This window comes from Musca vetustissima, unplaced genomic scaffold (genome assembly GCF_032173495.1).
Source record: "Musca vetustissima isolate MV318-11 ecotype Yass unplaced genomic scaffold, APGP_CSIRO_Mvet_v1 utg4398, whole genome shotgun sequence".
NCBI lineage: Eukaryota > Metazoa > Arthropoda > Insecta > Diptera > Muscidae > Musca > Musca vetustissima.
The window spans coordinates 432,627-450,368 of NW_026883621.1; positions in this window are offsets into that span (position 1 = coordinate 432,627).

A 17,742-nucleotide genomic window follows, 5' to 3' on the forward strand; every position below is an offset into this window, starting at 1 on the left:
CAGCTCTTCTATGAAGAGGAAGACCTTCAGCTCTTCTATGAAGAGGAAGACATTCAGCTCTTCTATAAAGAAGAAGAAGACCTTCAGCTCTTCTATGAACAAGAAGAAGACCTTCAGCTCTTCTATGAACAAGAAGAAGACCTTCAGTTCTTCTATGAACAAGAAGAATACCTTCATCTCTTCTTTGAACAAGAAGAAGACCTTCAGCTCTTCTATGAAGAAAAAGACATTCAGCTCTTCTATAAAGAAGAAGAAGACCTTCAGCTCTTCTATAAAGAAGAAGAAGAAGAAGACCTTCAGCTCTTCTATGAACAAGAAGAAGACCTTCAGTTCTTCTATGAAGAAGAAGACCTTCAGCTCTTCTATGAACAAGAAGAAGACCTTCAGTTCTTCTATGAACAAGAAGAATACCTTCATCTCTTCTATGAACAAGAAGAAGACCTTCAGCTCTTCTATGAAGAAAAAGACATTCAGCTCTTCTATAAAGAAGAAGAAGAAGACCTTCAGCTCTTCTATGAACAAGAAGAAGACCTTCAGCTCTTCTATGAACAAGAAGAAGACCTTCAGTTCTTCTATGAAGAAGAAGACCTTCAGCTCTTCTATGAACAAGAAGAATACCTTCATCTCTTCTATGAACAAGAAGAAGAACTTCAGCTCTTCTATGAAGAAGAAGAAGACCTTCAGTTCTTCTATGAACAAGAATAAGACCTTCAGCTCTTCTATGAACAAGAAGAAGACCTTCAGCTCTTCTATGAACAAGAAGACCTTCAGCTCTTCTATGAACAAGAAGAAGACCTTCAGCTCTTCTATGAACAAGAAGAAGACCTTCAGCTCTTCTATGAACAAGAAGAAGATCTTCAGCTCTTCTATGAACAAGAAGAAGACCTTCAGCTCTTCTATGAACAAGAAGAAGACCTTCAGCTCTTCTATGAACAAGAAGAAGACCTTCAGCTCTTCTATGAACAAGAAGAAGACCTTCATCTCTTCTATGAAGAAGAAGACCTTCAGCTCTTCTACGAAGAAGAAGAAGACCTTCAGCTCTTCTACGAAGAAGAAGAAGACCTTCAGCTCTTCTATGAACAAGAAGAAGACCTTCAGCTCTTCTATGAACAAGAAGACCTTCAGCTCTTCTATGAAGAAGAAGACCTTCAGCTCTTCTATGAAGAAGAAGACCTTCAGCTCTTCTATGAAGAAGAAGACCTTCAGCTCTTCTATGAAGAAGAAGACCTTCAGCTCTTCTATGAGGGAGAAGACCTTCAGCTCTTCTGTAAAAAGAAGATTACCTTCGGTTCTTCTATGATGAAGACCTTCAGCTTTTCTGTAAAAAGAATAGGGTCTTCTATGAAGAAGAAGACCTTCAGATCTTCTATATAGTGTACCTTCAGCTCTTTTATGAAATCACAGTAAGGCTAGTAGGAGGAGTTTTATATACATGGGTCTTGTAGGAGGTGTTATATTTATAAGACCTGGTGGTCTTCTAGGCAGAAAACTATAAGAGATCTTCTATCAGTAGAAGTGCGGTTAAAGGTCTTTCGACTGTGGGAGACCGATAAAGGCATTCTGTCTAAGGGAAACTGAAGAATGTATTCTGCCAGAAGTAGAAAAATAGCTGTAGAAAATCCGTTGAAGGGCATTTGTCTATTTGAGAACGGTATGAGGCCTAATTTCAATAACAGGAAATACAGAAGGTTTTTTTCTGTTCTGTATTATGTATTTCTGTTTATAAAATGCAGAAAAGACCTAAATAAGGTCTTCAGTGGGAAGAAGACCATAGAACACCTGTAGAAATCCTTCTATCTGTCTACAAAAGGTAATCTGCCCTGGTGAATGTCTTCCTTTTATAGAATAACTGAGGAAAGTTTTATATCTACTGTTGCTATTGCATATCGTCTATCAATAAAATTTCAATGGATGTCTTCCCTCCATAAATGATCCGTGGAAGAAATTCTTTGTACAGAAGACCTGTGGGCCTGCGGCATTCTGTCTTTTAAAGTCGTAAAGTGCATTTTCGTCGCGCTCGCTTATATTTGCTTAAAGAAATCTATTTCTTTGATATCGGCTTTGTTGTTATAATAGTGCTCTCCCGCAAATAGTACCCGACTCTAGAAATTCATTCAATGTTTTCAAATGAATGGGTTTATTTTCAAAGCTCGCCTCCATTCAAAACCAGACGATTTTTATCTGCCTTACTTGCTTGGAACATTAGAAAAAAATGCCATGTTCTCAATGGCATCCTTAGCGATTCCTTTTGATCATTTAAGGAATTACATTGCAAAAGACATTTGCGGCACGGAAAAAGAGGTTGTTGGTTGGAGATTTGTTTTCCTCCTTTGTCGGTCTAAAAAGAAAAGTGGTAGGAAAAACACAACAACAAACAGGCCGACAAATCGGCCAAGTACTGAAAGCTGACTTAAAGACGAAGTCCTTGTTTTCTGGTTGTTTTATTCTTTTTTATTATTTTTGCCTATGAAAAATTTAAGAGTCAATGGAACTTATTACGCACTTACTAATGCGTCTGTGAGTAGAACACAAACACACACACAAGGCATCGACAATGACAAAGAAGCCTTTTAATATGCCAGACATTTTGAAGTATCAGCACCCCTTCATTCTGCATCATCACTCATCACATTTTCAATCGTCTTGAAGCTTTTGCTCTAGTTCAGGGTAAGTCTGACGCAGACGATATATCCTCGAAGTTTTGTCTTCAGCCAGACATGGCTGATGAGAAAGGAGTTACCGCACCCCACCACCAGCAACAAACGTGCGTTTCCCTTTTGATTTTTGGTGTGCGTGTTTTTGTCTTTATTGTTGTTGTTGCTATATTTTATTTCGTTCTGTTTGTTTCACTTCAAGTCCATGTTAATGTCACACATCAGACATTTTAAGCAATTTTTTTATGTGGCCGTGTTTTACTAGCCTTCACATTGCGTATGTTTTTTTCCGTACACCATTCACGTTTTTGTCGTTGTTGACGGTTTGTTGCTTTTGTTTTTGTTGTTATTTTGCCCGTCTATGAAGCCCTTTGTCTCAGCTAAATATTTAGCTGCAAATGAACTCAAATCTCTTTGTTATCCCCATTACGCATTAACAGTCCCAGTCAATTGCAGAGTTCAACAAACTTTCGACTGCTTCCTGTCTGCAACGGGGTGCACCATCCTTCCTGTCAGAAGAAGTATAACATCAGCCACTGTCTGCTACTTATTTATGTACTGTTTGATGTCTTTGTATTTATTGCGTGTTGTGTATTTATTTATTTCAAATCCAAAATAAAAGATTTGTTTTGAAGTAGTCGATGGGGTCCAAGTCAAATTGATCTCTAGTCAGAATATGTGAAATATCTCGAGGAAATATCTAAGGAAGCCATATCAATGTACCACCTTAAATATTGCGAGGCCAATCTCGAGGTGTTACATAGGGAATGCTAATTTTAATATACACTCCACATTCTGGTAGAGGGCGTCAAAGTGGTGTGAACCTTTGGAAGTCCTTGAAAAAATTCTATTTAAAAAATAGGGGATGATAGATACAAAGCAAGGGCTCAGATTGGCTTTAACATGGCGAAATCCAGGCTTATCGTGGTCCCTCTTTCATCTCAATTGTGGGGTAGCCACCTGGAGTAGCTATTTTGATCACCCGATGAAATAGTGAGCTAATATGTGCCGGGTGTTCACCCATAAAAACTATAAGAAAATGGGTTGAGGCGTCGGGTTAGTTGCCCACACTCGGAAAACCGAACCCACTAAGAAAAAGCGAACTGTTATAAGCCGTATAAAAGCGAAGTTCTTCAACATCAGTCTCATTTGCACCCATGTTCCGGCCGAAGATAAAGATGAACAGACCAAAGACATATTTTACGAGCGCCTAGAAACATCATATGACCGTTGCTCTGGCCATGATATTAAAATTCTGCTAGGAGATTTTAATGTAAAAATCGGAAGGGAAAATATCTTTGGCCCCATTGTCGGAAAATTCAGCCTCCATGAAGAAACATCAGACAACGGCATTGGGGTTGATTGACTTCGCGGCAGCAAAAAACATGCTGCTAACTAGCACCAGATCCAAGCATCTCGATATACACAAGGCCACTTGATTTTTCCCAATAGAACAACGAGAAATCAAATCGATCATGTTGTGTTTTAGACTTTTGATTGATCCGAGGAGCGATTATAGATTTGGACAATTACCTTGTAGCAGCCAAGGTACGCTCCCGTCTTAATGTAGCAGCAAAGATGCGATCTAATGTAACACAGAAATTTGACGTCAAAACGCTGCAAACGCAAATATAGCAGAAACCAACTCCGCTCAAATTACCCAACTGCTTGACGAAAACGCCCCTTATCCCGATAATAATATAGAAGCACAGTTCCAGAGAATTGCCCACTCCCTACAAACTGCAGCAAAAGCAACTTGGGTATTAAAGACCACCATCAAAAAATCCGTGGTACGATCAGGAGTGTCGTAATGCTACTGATATGGAAAACGCAGCGTATAGCGCAACCCTGCCGACAGTAGCAACACGTAATGCGATGGAGAAATATCGGGTGAAAAGGAAGGAGGAGAAACGTATTTTCAGAAAAAAAGAAGAAAGAACAAGAAAAACGTGAACGTGAGCAAATCGAGATGTACAGGAGTCAGAATGAAGTCCGAAAATTTTACCAACGGGTAAAACACCGAACCGAAGGTTTTGGTTCAGGCACATCCTCCTGTAGAGATGAAGAAGAAAACCTGGTGACAGATACAGACAGCGTACTGAGGATCTGGAACGAGCATTTTGAAAAACTTCTGGTACCACCTAGCCAAGATGAAGTCAGAATAGCTATCAATCGGCTGAAGAATAATAAAGCAGCAAGTGCCGTCGAATGAACCATGATTTGAACCAGCTATTGTCAGACATCGACATTGTTAGACGTATTGAGCTGCAGCGACTACGTTGGCTAGCTCATGTTGTGAGAATGGATGAAGGCATATAAAAGCGAACCAGCTGATGGTTCACGCAGAAGGGGAAGGCCACGAATAAGATGGAAAGATAAAGCCGAAGACAACATTGCCGAAAATGGTCTTTCAAATTGGAAAAACTGCGCAAAAGACCGACGCGCCTGGAAATCTTTTTTAAGCTCGGCTTATGCAACGAAAGTTCTGTCACTAGCCAACTAAGTACAAAATCCACGCCTGAGTCCTTAGTGTATCCTTCAAAAATTTATATTTTAAAAAATCCAGGGATGGATCCTTGAAAATTTTCCTTTTAAAAAATCCACGGATGGATCCTTGAAAATTTTCCTTTTAAAAAATCCACGGATGGATCCTCGAAAAATTTATATTTAAAAAATCCACGGATGAACGCTTGTAAATTTTGTGTTTAAGAAATACACGCCTGAGGCCTTGGTAGTTCCTCGAAAAATTTATTTTTAAAAAATCCACGGATGGATCCTTGAAAAATTTCTGTTTAAGAAATACACGCCTGAGGCCTTGGTGGTTACTCGAAAAATTTCTGTATAAGAAATACACGCCTGAGGCCTTGGTGGTTACTCGAAAAATTTCTGTTTAAGAAATACACGCCTGAGGCCTTGGTGGTTACTCGAAAAATTTCTGTTTAAGAAATACACGCCTGAGGCCTTGGTGGTTACTCGAAAAATTTATATTTAAAAAATCCACGCCTAAGGTCTTGGTGGTCCTGGAAATTTTTCTATTTAAAAAATTCACGCCTGAGGCCTTGATGGATCCTTGAAAAATTTGTATTTAAAAAATCCACGCCTGAGGCCTTGATGGATCCTTGAAAAATTTGTATTTAAAAAATCCACGCCTGAGGCCTTGATGGATCCTTGAAAAATTTGTATTTAAAAAATCCACGCCTGAGACCTTGATGGATCCTTGAAAATTTTGTATTTAAAAAATCCACTCCTGAGGCCTAGGTGGAACCTTGAAAATTGTGTATTTAAAAAATCCATGCCTGAGGCCTTGGTGGATCCTTGAAAAATTTGTATTTAAAAAATTACGCCTTGAAACATTTATATTTAAAAAATCCACGCCTGAGGCCTTAGTGGATCCTTGAAAAATTTGTATTTAAAAAATTATGCATTGAAACATTTATATTTAAAAAATCCACGCCTAAGGCTTTGGAGGTCCTTGAAAAATGTATATTTAAAAATCCACGCCTAAGGCTTTGGAGGTCCTTGAAAAATTTATATTTAAAAAATCCACGCCTAAGGCTTTGGAGGTCCTTGAAAAATGTATATTTAAAAAATCCACGCCTAAGGCTTTGGAGGTCCTTGAAAAATGTATACTTAAAAAATCCACGCCTAAGGCTTTGGAGGTCCTTGAAAAATGTATATTTAAAAAATCCACGCCTAAGGCTTTGGAGGTCCTTGAAAAATGTATATTTAAAAAATCCACGCCTAAGGCTTTGGAGGTCCTTGAAAAATGTATATTTAAAAAATCCACGCCTAAGGCTTTGGAGGTCCTTGAAAAATGTATATTTAAAAAATCCACGCCTAAGATCTTGGTGGTACTGGAAAATTTTCTATTTAAAAAATCCACGCCTAAGGCTTTGGAGGTCCTTGAAAATTGTCTTTTTAAAAAATCCATTCCTAAGGCTTTGAAGGTCCTTGAATAATATTAAATTAAGCTTTCCAATTTCGAATAATGGGAACCACCATAAAACGTGTACCATAGATGATAAATGTTACAAGGAAGAACTAAAAAATACGAAACTACTGTTGGTCATTGAAGAAATATATTTAAAAACCTCAGGCCTCAGTTGGTCCTAAAAAATAGTCTAAAAAAATCTGCGACACATTTAGCCCTAGAAAAAGTATTCCTAAAAATCGGGTACTATATATTGTCCGAGATATTTATTTCCTTAAACAATTTTATTTCTAGAACTCAATCTGCAATTTAGTCACTCTATGATTCAATGCATTTTCCATTCCATTTCATTCATGTCATTGCTAAGCATATGTTTTAGCGTGTGTAAGTCACTTCATTCATTGCTCACTTAACGCCATCATTACCGCCACAATATTTGCAATTATTTCTGATATTCTATCAAATGATCGAAATATGAGAACGTGGGGTTACAACTTCTCCGCTTTAGGCAATGTCGACGATTCGCAATTATTTGTTGGTTGTTTGTGTTCATTAAAATGTTATCGAGTGTGTGAGTGTATTCGGTCCTTGTTTCATTCGTTCGTTCAGAGCACTCGTTCGTTAGTACACTTTGTGATGTTTGCATTCTGTCTGCCCGGCAATATTGGATGGTTCGTTCCATCGTTCAATACTGCAACAAATAAAAAGAGAGGGGAAGAATATCAGAGCGACAGACAGACACATTGTTTGCTTGCAAAGACCAGACCCAAAACATGGAAGTCAACAAAGGAGACGAAGAAGAAGGATGAATGGGTGGATGGCAAGAAGCGTGAAAAAAGTTCCCGCCAAACATCAGAATGCAGTAATGAAAACAAAACTTAAGCAACAGCAACAAAAAGCACACAAAAGCAGTTAGTAAAAAATTACAGCCTTTTGCAAAAGGGGTAAGAGAAGTGGCTGCAGGACGTCAATAAGACCACCACGAGGAAGCGGAATTCCAAATAAATGTAATAAAAATAAACCTAATATCAGGGTACTGCAACAGCGTTGGAGGGCCGGGGAAGTAATGCGACAATGCCGCCGCCGCCAACGACGACGACAATAACAAACAATAAAAATAACGTATAAAAACAAAACGTAAAATACGAGACCAGGGCTGACGTTGCTGTACGGCGTGCTTAAAATACACAATATTACGTGGCACATCCTAGGTCGGTTACAGAAAAAGTCCAATCAACTAACCAGTCAGCCATGCCAGACATATATGCAGACAATCTCAGTATTGTGTACACATGTATGTATGTACGTTTGTGCTCAGTATAGTGTATAGAGAAGCTAACAACGTGGTCGGATCATTTGACTGGATTTATGTAAGGGGTGATTTAAATTTGGCATGATTAAAACAACAATAACAGACAGGGGAAACCAATAGTTAGATAAAACAACAACAGTAGGCAGACAAACAAGAGTCCAATTTGTATTTAAAAAATCCACGCCTGAGGCTGTAATGAACAATCTGATCAACTGGGAGTTTCCCAGCGAGGGTAGGGAAAGTTCCGATCACATTAGAAATCGATTTCTGCACCTCACAAGGACTGGGAGCCATAATGAGCTAGCTTCAGTCAGTTGGGGGGTTCGTGTCCCTGGAGGTCACAGCCACTACTCTCAACATAAACAAAATTTTTATATAGACTCCCGTTTAATATATTTCAAGAAAATTTAGATTCTTACTACAATTGCAAAAAACAAAAAGAAATCTTATTGTACCCCAACTGGTCTGAACAAAAAAACCAAATTATCTATCGTTATTCCTCATACTGATAATTTCGGATTCCTGGTGTTCTGGAATCGATAGCCTCATAACCCATCCCATCCATGGACTTACTGGCTTACAGTTTATTTATAAGTCCCCTATTTCTGATTATTGTCGTCTACTCTCACATCCCGGCCGTAAAATCAGGAATAATTAAGCATTCATTGTGAATTATAGTGATTCAAGAACAAAATAAATTCATTTATTTAACAACATGACTAAATACGAATTAAATATAATGGGAAACTTGAACAAATCAAACTCCAAAAAAAAATTGGATGGTTTTTTTTTTTAGAGTTTAGAACAGAATATTCAGATTATAAATATAGAGTAAAATAAATTCATGAAAATATAATTTAATTACTAATAATCTTAGTTCTGAGAAAAAAAAGAGTAGGAGTATATTGTTTCATTATTAGATTATTGAAAAACTAGGATGTTTAAATATGACTTCATCACTAGATCTGTACAACAAAAGGAAAACCGTAGGCATTTGGGTATATCTGACGGAATTCTGTTTTAAATGATTTTGAGGTGCACAAATTACAATACAGTTTGGCATAGATATAGCAAAATTTGATTATAAATTGAAACATAATATATTGTGAACTTACCACGGTAATGTATCGTCTTTTAACAGCACGTCGAGGCCTCGAAGAACTTGTTGGTGACGTCAGTGGCTAGATTAATTTAATATACAAATTTGCTGTATATACGCCATGTTAATAGATAATTGCTTTATGTAACACCTGATTTTACCAATATACTCCTGCTTTACTTATTCTAATCCCGGAATATGAGAATCCTTAGGGTTAAATCCAGGAGGGTGTTTTATATCAGGAATTGTTGCGGATATAAACAGGTCAAGGTATAGTGCTTGCTCGTGTGATGTAATACGGCTAATAATATCATGTGGTTTCTTCTATATATTTTTCAGTCAAGGTTATGTCACTTGTATAAATGTTAGGTCACGTACAAAATAGCTGGAATGCGGCTGATTTGTACAGCCCTCCAGGAATAGTTACACAGAGCACGGGTTTTCCTTGAAATGTGGATTTTCGTAGGCAAGTGCTCTGAATATAAAAATAATAATCCAATTACTCCGACTATCGACGGAACTATATATTTTTATATAAATTACCTGTGTATAACTTTCTAAAAAGCTTAGACGGTGGTATACGATCCGATCGGGAGATATAATTTACAAGGATTGTTCACAAATGGAAACTGTGATTTATTTATATCAGACCCTGCTGACAAAAATCCTTGTTCCACGACAAAAATCGAAAATTGGTCAAAATAAGGGTACCATTTGATGGGTATTGTTGGGCTTATTAGCTGATTTAAATTGTTATTTTATTTGAAATCTGATGTTTCAGAAAAATATTGATGTAATTTTACACTTGATCCCTTGATCAGTATCACTCCACGTTGTTAAAATTTATTCAATCGTAATTAGAAATTGCTTAAGCCAAAAACTTGTTGATTGATCCAGTACAGCAGACAGAAAGATCGATCAGTATTTGCAGAGAAACCACTTAGGCTTTCTGTTAATCATGTAAAAAAGAAAATAAAATTCACCACCCTACTGACTTACAAAACTGCAAGATTTTGCTTTGCATACCGTATATAATTTACAGACCTACCGTAAGGCAAGGGGGGTGGAGGTGTAGCGGATCGACCTGCGCTACAATGAAGAATAAAAGAACAAAGAGTATGTTGAAAAAGAGGGTAGTGCAAAACAACATCCAAGAACTAGAAAGATGTGGTGTGGGGCGAGGGGGGTGTGTGTGCGAGTACTTAAATACTGTTGTTGTGTACTGCACGTAAATGTAAAAATAAAGAGTAGCAACGAAAGAGGGAAGGTTAAAGCATAACAGCGAAATTGAGTGAGTTGATGATCTGTATATTACCCAGCAAACTATTGCAGCAAGTAAAAACAAAAAACTTATTTGGGGGGGTTTTGTATGTATGTCCATCATTACAAACCGGGTAATATTGATCCATTGGATAACAATATTAACAGGCGCATAATAAACTTAAGGGCGCATATCCTTTGCGTGATATGTTCCCGTGGAATTACCTTCGAAGTCTTTTAAAATGTAATAATTATTTCCCACTTTCGATTGAACTATCGCCTTTATAAAGAGTGGGGATAGTTTGGCGGCATAGTTTTTAGATGCGTTGCTCTGTGAAAAATTTCGTCGGAACACGGTTTGTCCAACGGTATAAGATATAGGACGAGTGCGCAAATTATACTGATTGCGATTGGTATCATAAGCCTTTGACATGTTTTTTCTCAATTCCTTTCTTATCAGTGAAAGTTGATCCTCACGTTTTATTTGACTTGTGGGTTCATCCAATAGGTTGATATTTCTGAGAAGCTGGTAGGAATCCCCGTGGGTAATCATATGAAAACCAAAAGTGGCAAAATATGGGGAATGTTTGATGGCCTGGTGGACAGAATTCCTGAGGGCACAACTAATGGCGGAAATGTGTTCATCCCACATCTTGTGGTCTTGCTTCAAATACGATCGAATTCCACAAATTATAGATCTGTTGACCCTCTCCGAAGCGTTTGATTGGGGGGAGTACAACGCCGTATAAATGTGTTTAATTCCGAGTTTAGTCAGAAACGCCTTAAAGTCGTTAGCTTTAAATTGCGAACCGTTGTCGCTGACTAAATACTCGGGAACTCCATATTGATGGAATATTTGTTCTAGAAGGTATTTTTGAACCGTAGAAGAATTAAATTTTCGGAGGGGACACAACCAATGATATTTAGTGAGATGGTCCAAAACGATAAAAAGTCCAATGTGACCATTCTTGGACCTGGGATAGGGACCAAGAAAGTCAACATATAACCGTTGAAATGGCCGCGTAGTAAAAACTTGGTTTCCCATTTCGGGTTTTAGAATTATATTTGGAGGCTTGGTTACCTTACAGACTTCACAATCTCTAACAAAATTTCGGACATCTGTCAATAGTCCAGGCCAATAAAAATTTCGGCGAATGAGTTCCACCGTTTTATACATACCCCCGTGGGCTGCTATTGGCGATATATGGAAACGAGATATGACATTTTGCCGAAGATTTCTGGGTATCCAAAGTTTCCAAGCACTCTCTTCTTGTCCGGGATCGCCAGTGTAGTGCTCGGTACGGATGTAAACGAACTTGTCAATGATTTTTATGTCAGGGTATTTATGACTGTTTTCAGAGATTTTAGTTTTTAGAACTTCATAATCGGGATCGTTAAAACATGGCGAAGAGAGATCAATTTCTGGTTCTGTAAACTCCAACGCTGAAAGTTCCTCTGGAGGAATCCGCGACAACGCATCGGGCACTACGTGGTCTTTCCCCTTGCGGTGACTTATGGTGAACCTATATGGCTGTAATTTAAAGACCCATCTGGCCAGCCTACCCGTAAGGTCCGGTTGACTCATAAGCCACTTTAAGGAGGAATGATCCGTAATGACCTCGAAGTCTTGGAGCTCCAGGTAACAACGGAAGCGCTTAATAGCTTCTATGGCGGCCAAGCATTCTCTTTCCGTCACGCTGTAGTTACGCTGTGCCGTATTTAGTTTTTTTGACATAAAGGCTATTGGCCTTTCGTCCCCATTTCCATCGAATTGCACAAGGACTGCACCAATGCCGTAATCCGATGCATCACAGTGCAGATAAAACTTTCTCTTGAAGTCCGGATTAGCAAGAACGGGAGCAGTGGTCAGACGCTTCTTCACTTCTTCAAAAGCCTTATTGGCTTCTGTAGTCCACTTAAACTTTTTCTTAGTTGACAAAGTTTCTGTGATTGGAAATGTGAGTGAAGAAAAGTTTTCGATGAAGCGTCTGTACCATCCCGCTAAACCCAAAAATCCACGAACTTGCTTTACTGTTTTCGGTATAGGCCATTGTGCTACTGATTCAATTTTCTCGGGATCTGTCTGTATGCCACCATGGCCAATGACGTAACCCAAGTATTTGACCTGGGTCACACAAAATTGGCATTTGTCTATGTTCAGAGTCAGATTAGCTCTCCGGAACTCTTGGGCGATTCTGGCAAGGATGGAAATGTGAGTTGGAAAATCTTCGGTAATGATAACCAGGTCGTCAAGGTATCCGAACACGCAATGCTTTAGGTCTGGCGGAATTATATTGTCCATGAGACGACACATAGTTTGTGGTGCGTTGCACAGACCGAAAGGCATTACAGTGAACTGATACAAAGGGCGACCCGGTACCGTAAATGCCGTCAATGGTTTCGAGTTCTCACTAAGTCCAACCTGCCAGTACGCGTCCTTGAGGTCAAGTTTTGTTATGATGTTAGCCTTAGGCAAGCGGGCAAAGATGCCCTCGATGCTGGGAAGCGGATATGCATCTTTAGTTGTAACTTGATTTAGTCTTCGTGCATCCAAACAAAGTCTAATTTTATTTGGTTTTAGCACCAGACGCATGGGCGAACTCCATGGAGATGTCGAGGGTTCAATGACCCCTAGAGCGAGCATCCTATCAATTTCCTTAAACATCAGGTTCTCCACCGCGGGTGAAACCGGATAGAATCTCTGTTTAATTGGCTTCGCTCCGCCCACGTCGATCTCATGTTCTATTAGTTTTGTCCGGCCTAAACCCTGTGTAGAAAAATTCGGAAACAACTCGACTATACAATTGAGTTGATTTAGTTGACTGACAGTCAAGGGATATTTTTGGACATCAGTTGCTTTATCCGAGTTTGGAATGCTATTTATTTTCATGTTTGTCATTTCAAGATCATTCAAGGAATATTGATGTAGGTTTGGTTCGGTTATAATGGCTGATTCAAATAGATCTGGGGCTAAATTGAAAGCTCTCCAGAAATCTAACCCCAAAATAACTCTTTGTGTTATAGATGGGACAACAAGAAATCTTAATTTTCGTGTCTCATTGCGGAATGTCAGGTCAACATCCAGAAAACCAAGAGTTTTTTGAATAGTTCCATCAGCAGTTCTTACCCCTGAGTAGTTTGACACATACTCTTTAAACTGAGAAAAATCTTCCTGAGCTAAACTTGATCCAATACAGGATACATTTGCTCCGGTGTCAAGTAAACCACATTCTTTAAAGTTCAAAAAAGAGATTTTTGCATAATACCTTTTATCTTTGGCATTTGCAACTATGGAGGAAATTACGTATTTTCGGGTAAGTTTTCTTCGCCGAAAGTACAATCGCAATCGAATAGTCGACCGTTTTGGTCGCTTTTCTGTGGTATTGGTAATTGAATTAATTTGAAAAATTTGGTCCCGTTTGGTTATGTAGTCCTTGTAACGCTCATGGTATGGACGGATTGGATAAAGAGGTTTAGACGAAGTATTATCATCAATGGCGTTACGCTTTAAAATTGTTATAGAAGGTGATAAAGTTGGATTTATTTTATTTTCCTCAGTATTGACTAAGGTTGCTTTGGTTGGTTTTGACGTGGGGAGTTTTTTGAAAACCCTAACTTTCTGTCTGCACATCGTACGCACTGTGGTTTATACACATTTTTTGTGCCACACCCATAGCAGAAAACGGTACGTTGTTGCTCGCAATCGTCCCAGAAGTGCCCCGTTTGGTCGCAATTCCAGCACTTGGGAATATTAGAGCTAAAAGTGACAGCGTCAACACAATCTCCTGACTTTGGATCTGCCATTAGTTCTTCAGAATTGTCCAATTCAGCAATATTTCGTTTGGTCGTATGAGTTGGGTTAAACTGCGGTTTTAATGAGAGATTTTTGCGATAAAATTCGTCCCCGAATAATTTTTCTCTTCTTTGTACTAAATTCCTAAGATGAGCAATGGTGAAGACAGGCACATATAGTAATTCATGTCGAATTTCAGGCCTTAAGTTCCTCACCAACATTTCAACCAACTCCTCTTCAGGTATAGGTTGATCAAGCCTGTCTACAATTGTGCAAACTGCATCATAAAATGCTTCGAAGGTTTCGCCAGGTTTCATTTTTCGATTCCTAATTTCTTCTTTAATCTCATATGACGAACGCATGTCTTTAAATTGGCATTTTAACGCCGCGCAGAAAGATGTCCACTCTATGGAGTCCACCTGTTTGTGGTACCTCCAATACCACTCGCGGGCTTTGCCTGTGAGAAGGACAGGGAGGTTTTTGCATATTATGGTAAAATTATTTTCAAAATGTTCAAGTGTTAAAGATTTAATTCGGTACAAGAACTCTTCCACCGTCAGACCTGTACTGGAGCCATCAAATTTGACATTCCAATTTTGAATAATGGCCGTCAACTTTTCAGGCCGTGAAGAGACCATTTGCTCAATTTGGCTTGAACTGTGTCTACGACTATTTACATTCAAGGGGGGTAGGTTGTCGTTAGTACCAATATTATTAATTGTGTTGACTGGTGGTGTTTGTCCAGTACTTTGCTGAAGATTCGATGGAGGATTTGGCACTAAATTTAGATTTTGGAAAAATTTTGCAATATTATTCTCTATCATAGTGTTTATCTTCGAATAATCTATATCCACCATATTTTGAGATGAAGGTCTAATAATATTATCGCTAGGATTGTTTTGCGTTGGGAACCGGTATGAAGCATTATTTCTAGCTGGAGAATACTCTTCGATTACCTCAACCAGATTATCAACGTTTGTTCTAGGAGTACAGTCCGGGTCAAAATTGTCGGTAAAAAGAGATTTACTGAGGTTTCTAGTCATAGGCCTATTGGCCATTGCCCCTCTTCCTTTACCTCGGCCTAATGGTTTCGACTTCTTATTGTATACGGTTTGGTTGGAAATTTCAACGGAGGTATTATCGGTGGTGTTGGAATTACCATTGTATTTTCTCAAGTCCGCTAAGGTGCATGGTAGCTTACAATGGGGGCATTCTGCCGAAGTGGATAGAGCTTGTTCAACACATATTCGGTGGAAAATGTGTCCACAAGTTGTTATGGTATAGCATTCTTGCGAATTGAAAATTAATGCTTCTTCACAAATGCTGCATTTGTCCTCACCATGCGCCGATGTCATTGAATGTGCTCCCATAGAAGAGCCTAAAGGATATTGTGGACTGCGCTGAGTCATATTTTTTTTAATATTTATTTATAGTTCAGAATTTTAATTGGGTAGGAACGAAGTCAAAAATAAGTACATCTATAAAGGTTTCTCTATACGATAAAGATTTTTAAAAAAAATTTAATAAGCAAATCAAATAATAATTTTACGGTTTTCCGGCGATGTATAAGTAGGGTAGAACGACATATTTCAAAAAGGAATACGATAGACAAATGAAATCTCAAAACTGGGCTATTGGATGAATGCATCTCATATACCCGTACAATACCTCCGACAAACAAGCTTCGATTTTCTCATTCACCATTAACTACGGACTTTATAATGCGATCAGCGAAAATAAAGTAAATCCTGTAGTAAATAGGAAGCTCATATCTCAGTCGAATTTTGACGAATATATGAAAAGAGTATAACACAAACAAATTACAGAAAAAGAATCTGGTTGAATAAAATTCGTATAGAAAGTAGTATTAGATATACTCCAGGTTTTATATTCCGAAACGATCAGATAATAAAATATCCTTAGAGGTCTGATATTTATTCAAATACGTAATTATATCCAACCAAGTTACTTTCTATAACTGTTTGCAGAATTGAACTCTATAAATTTACCTTAGTCTATTGAATAGGGCTCAGTAGTCACTTAACCTTTGGCACCTATTGTTGGTATACTAGTAATACAAGTTTATGCCTATATTATTAGATTGTAACCAAATTTTAAGTTCCTTAAGCCCCACGTTGGGCGCCATTTATTTATGTAATGAACAAACTGATCAACTGGGAGTTTCCCAGCGAGGGTAGGGGAAATTCCGGTCACATTAGAAATCGATTTCTGCACCTCACAAGGACTGGGAGCCATAATGAGCTAGCTTCAGTCAGTTGGGGGGTTCGTGTCCCTGGAGGTCACAGCCACTACTCTCAACATAAACAAAATTTTTATATAGACTCCCGTTTAACATATTTCAAGAAAAATTAGATCCTTACTACAATTGCAAAAACAAAAAAATCTTATTGTACCCCAACTGGTCTAGAAAAAAAAACCCAAATTATCTATCGTTATTCCTCATACTGATAATTTCGGATTCCTGGTGTTCTGGAATCGATAGCCTCATAACCCATCCCATCCATGGACTTACTGGCTTACAGTTTATTTATAAGTCCCCTATTTCTGATTATTGTCGTCTACTCTCACATCCCGGCCGTAAAATCAGGAATAACTAAGCATTCATTGTGAATTATAGTGATTCAAAACAAAATAAATTCATTTATTCAACAACATGACAACAAATTAAATAAAATGGAGAAATCGAACTTCAAAAAAAGAAAAATTTGATGGTTTTTAGTGTTTAGAAAAGAATCTGCAATTTAGGAATACAGAGCAGAATAAATTTATGAAAATATAATTTAATTACTAATAATTTTAATTCTTAGAAAAAAAAGAGTAGGAGTATATTGTTTCATTATTAGATTATTGAAAAACTAGGATGTTTAAATATTATTTCATTACTAGGTGTGTACAAAAGAAAAGGGAAAACCGTAGGCATTTGGGTATATCTGACGGAATTCTGCTTTAAATGATTTTGAGGTGCACAAATTACAATACAGTTTGGCATAGATATAGCAAAATTTGATTATAAATTGAAACATAATATATTGTGAACTTACCACGGTAATGTATCGTCTTTTAACAGCACGTCGAGGCCTCGAAGAACTTGTTGGTGACGTCAGTGGCTAGATTAATTTAATATACAAATTTGCTGTATATACGCCATGTTAATAGATAATTGCTTTATGTAACACCTGATTTTACCAATATACTCCTGCTTTACTTATTCTAATCCCGGAATATGAGAATCCTTAGGGTTAAATCCGGGAGGGTGTTTTATATTAGGAATTGTTGCGGATATAAACAGGTCAAGGTATAGTGCTTGCTCGTGTGATGTAATACGGCTAATAATATCATGTGGTTTCTTCTATATATTTTTCAGTCAAGGTTATGTCACTTGTATAAATGTTAGGTCACGTACAAAATAGCTGGAATGCGGCTGATTTGTACAGCCCTCCAGGAATAGTTACACAGAGCACGGGTTTTCCTTGAAATGTGGATTTTCGTAGGCAAGTGCTCTGAATATAAAAATAATAATCCAATTACTCCGACTATCGACGGAACTATATATTTATATATAAATTACCTGTGTATAACTTTCTAAAAAGCTTAGACGGTGGTATACGATCCGATCGGGAGATATAATTTACAAGGATTGTTCACAAATGGAAACTGTGATTTATTTATATC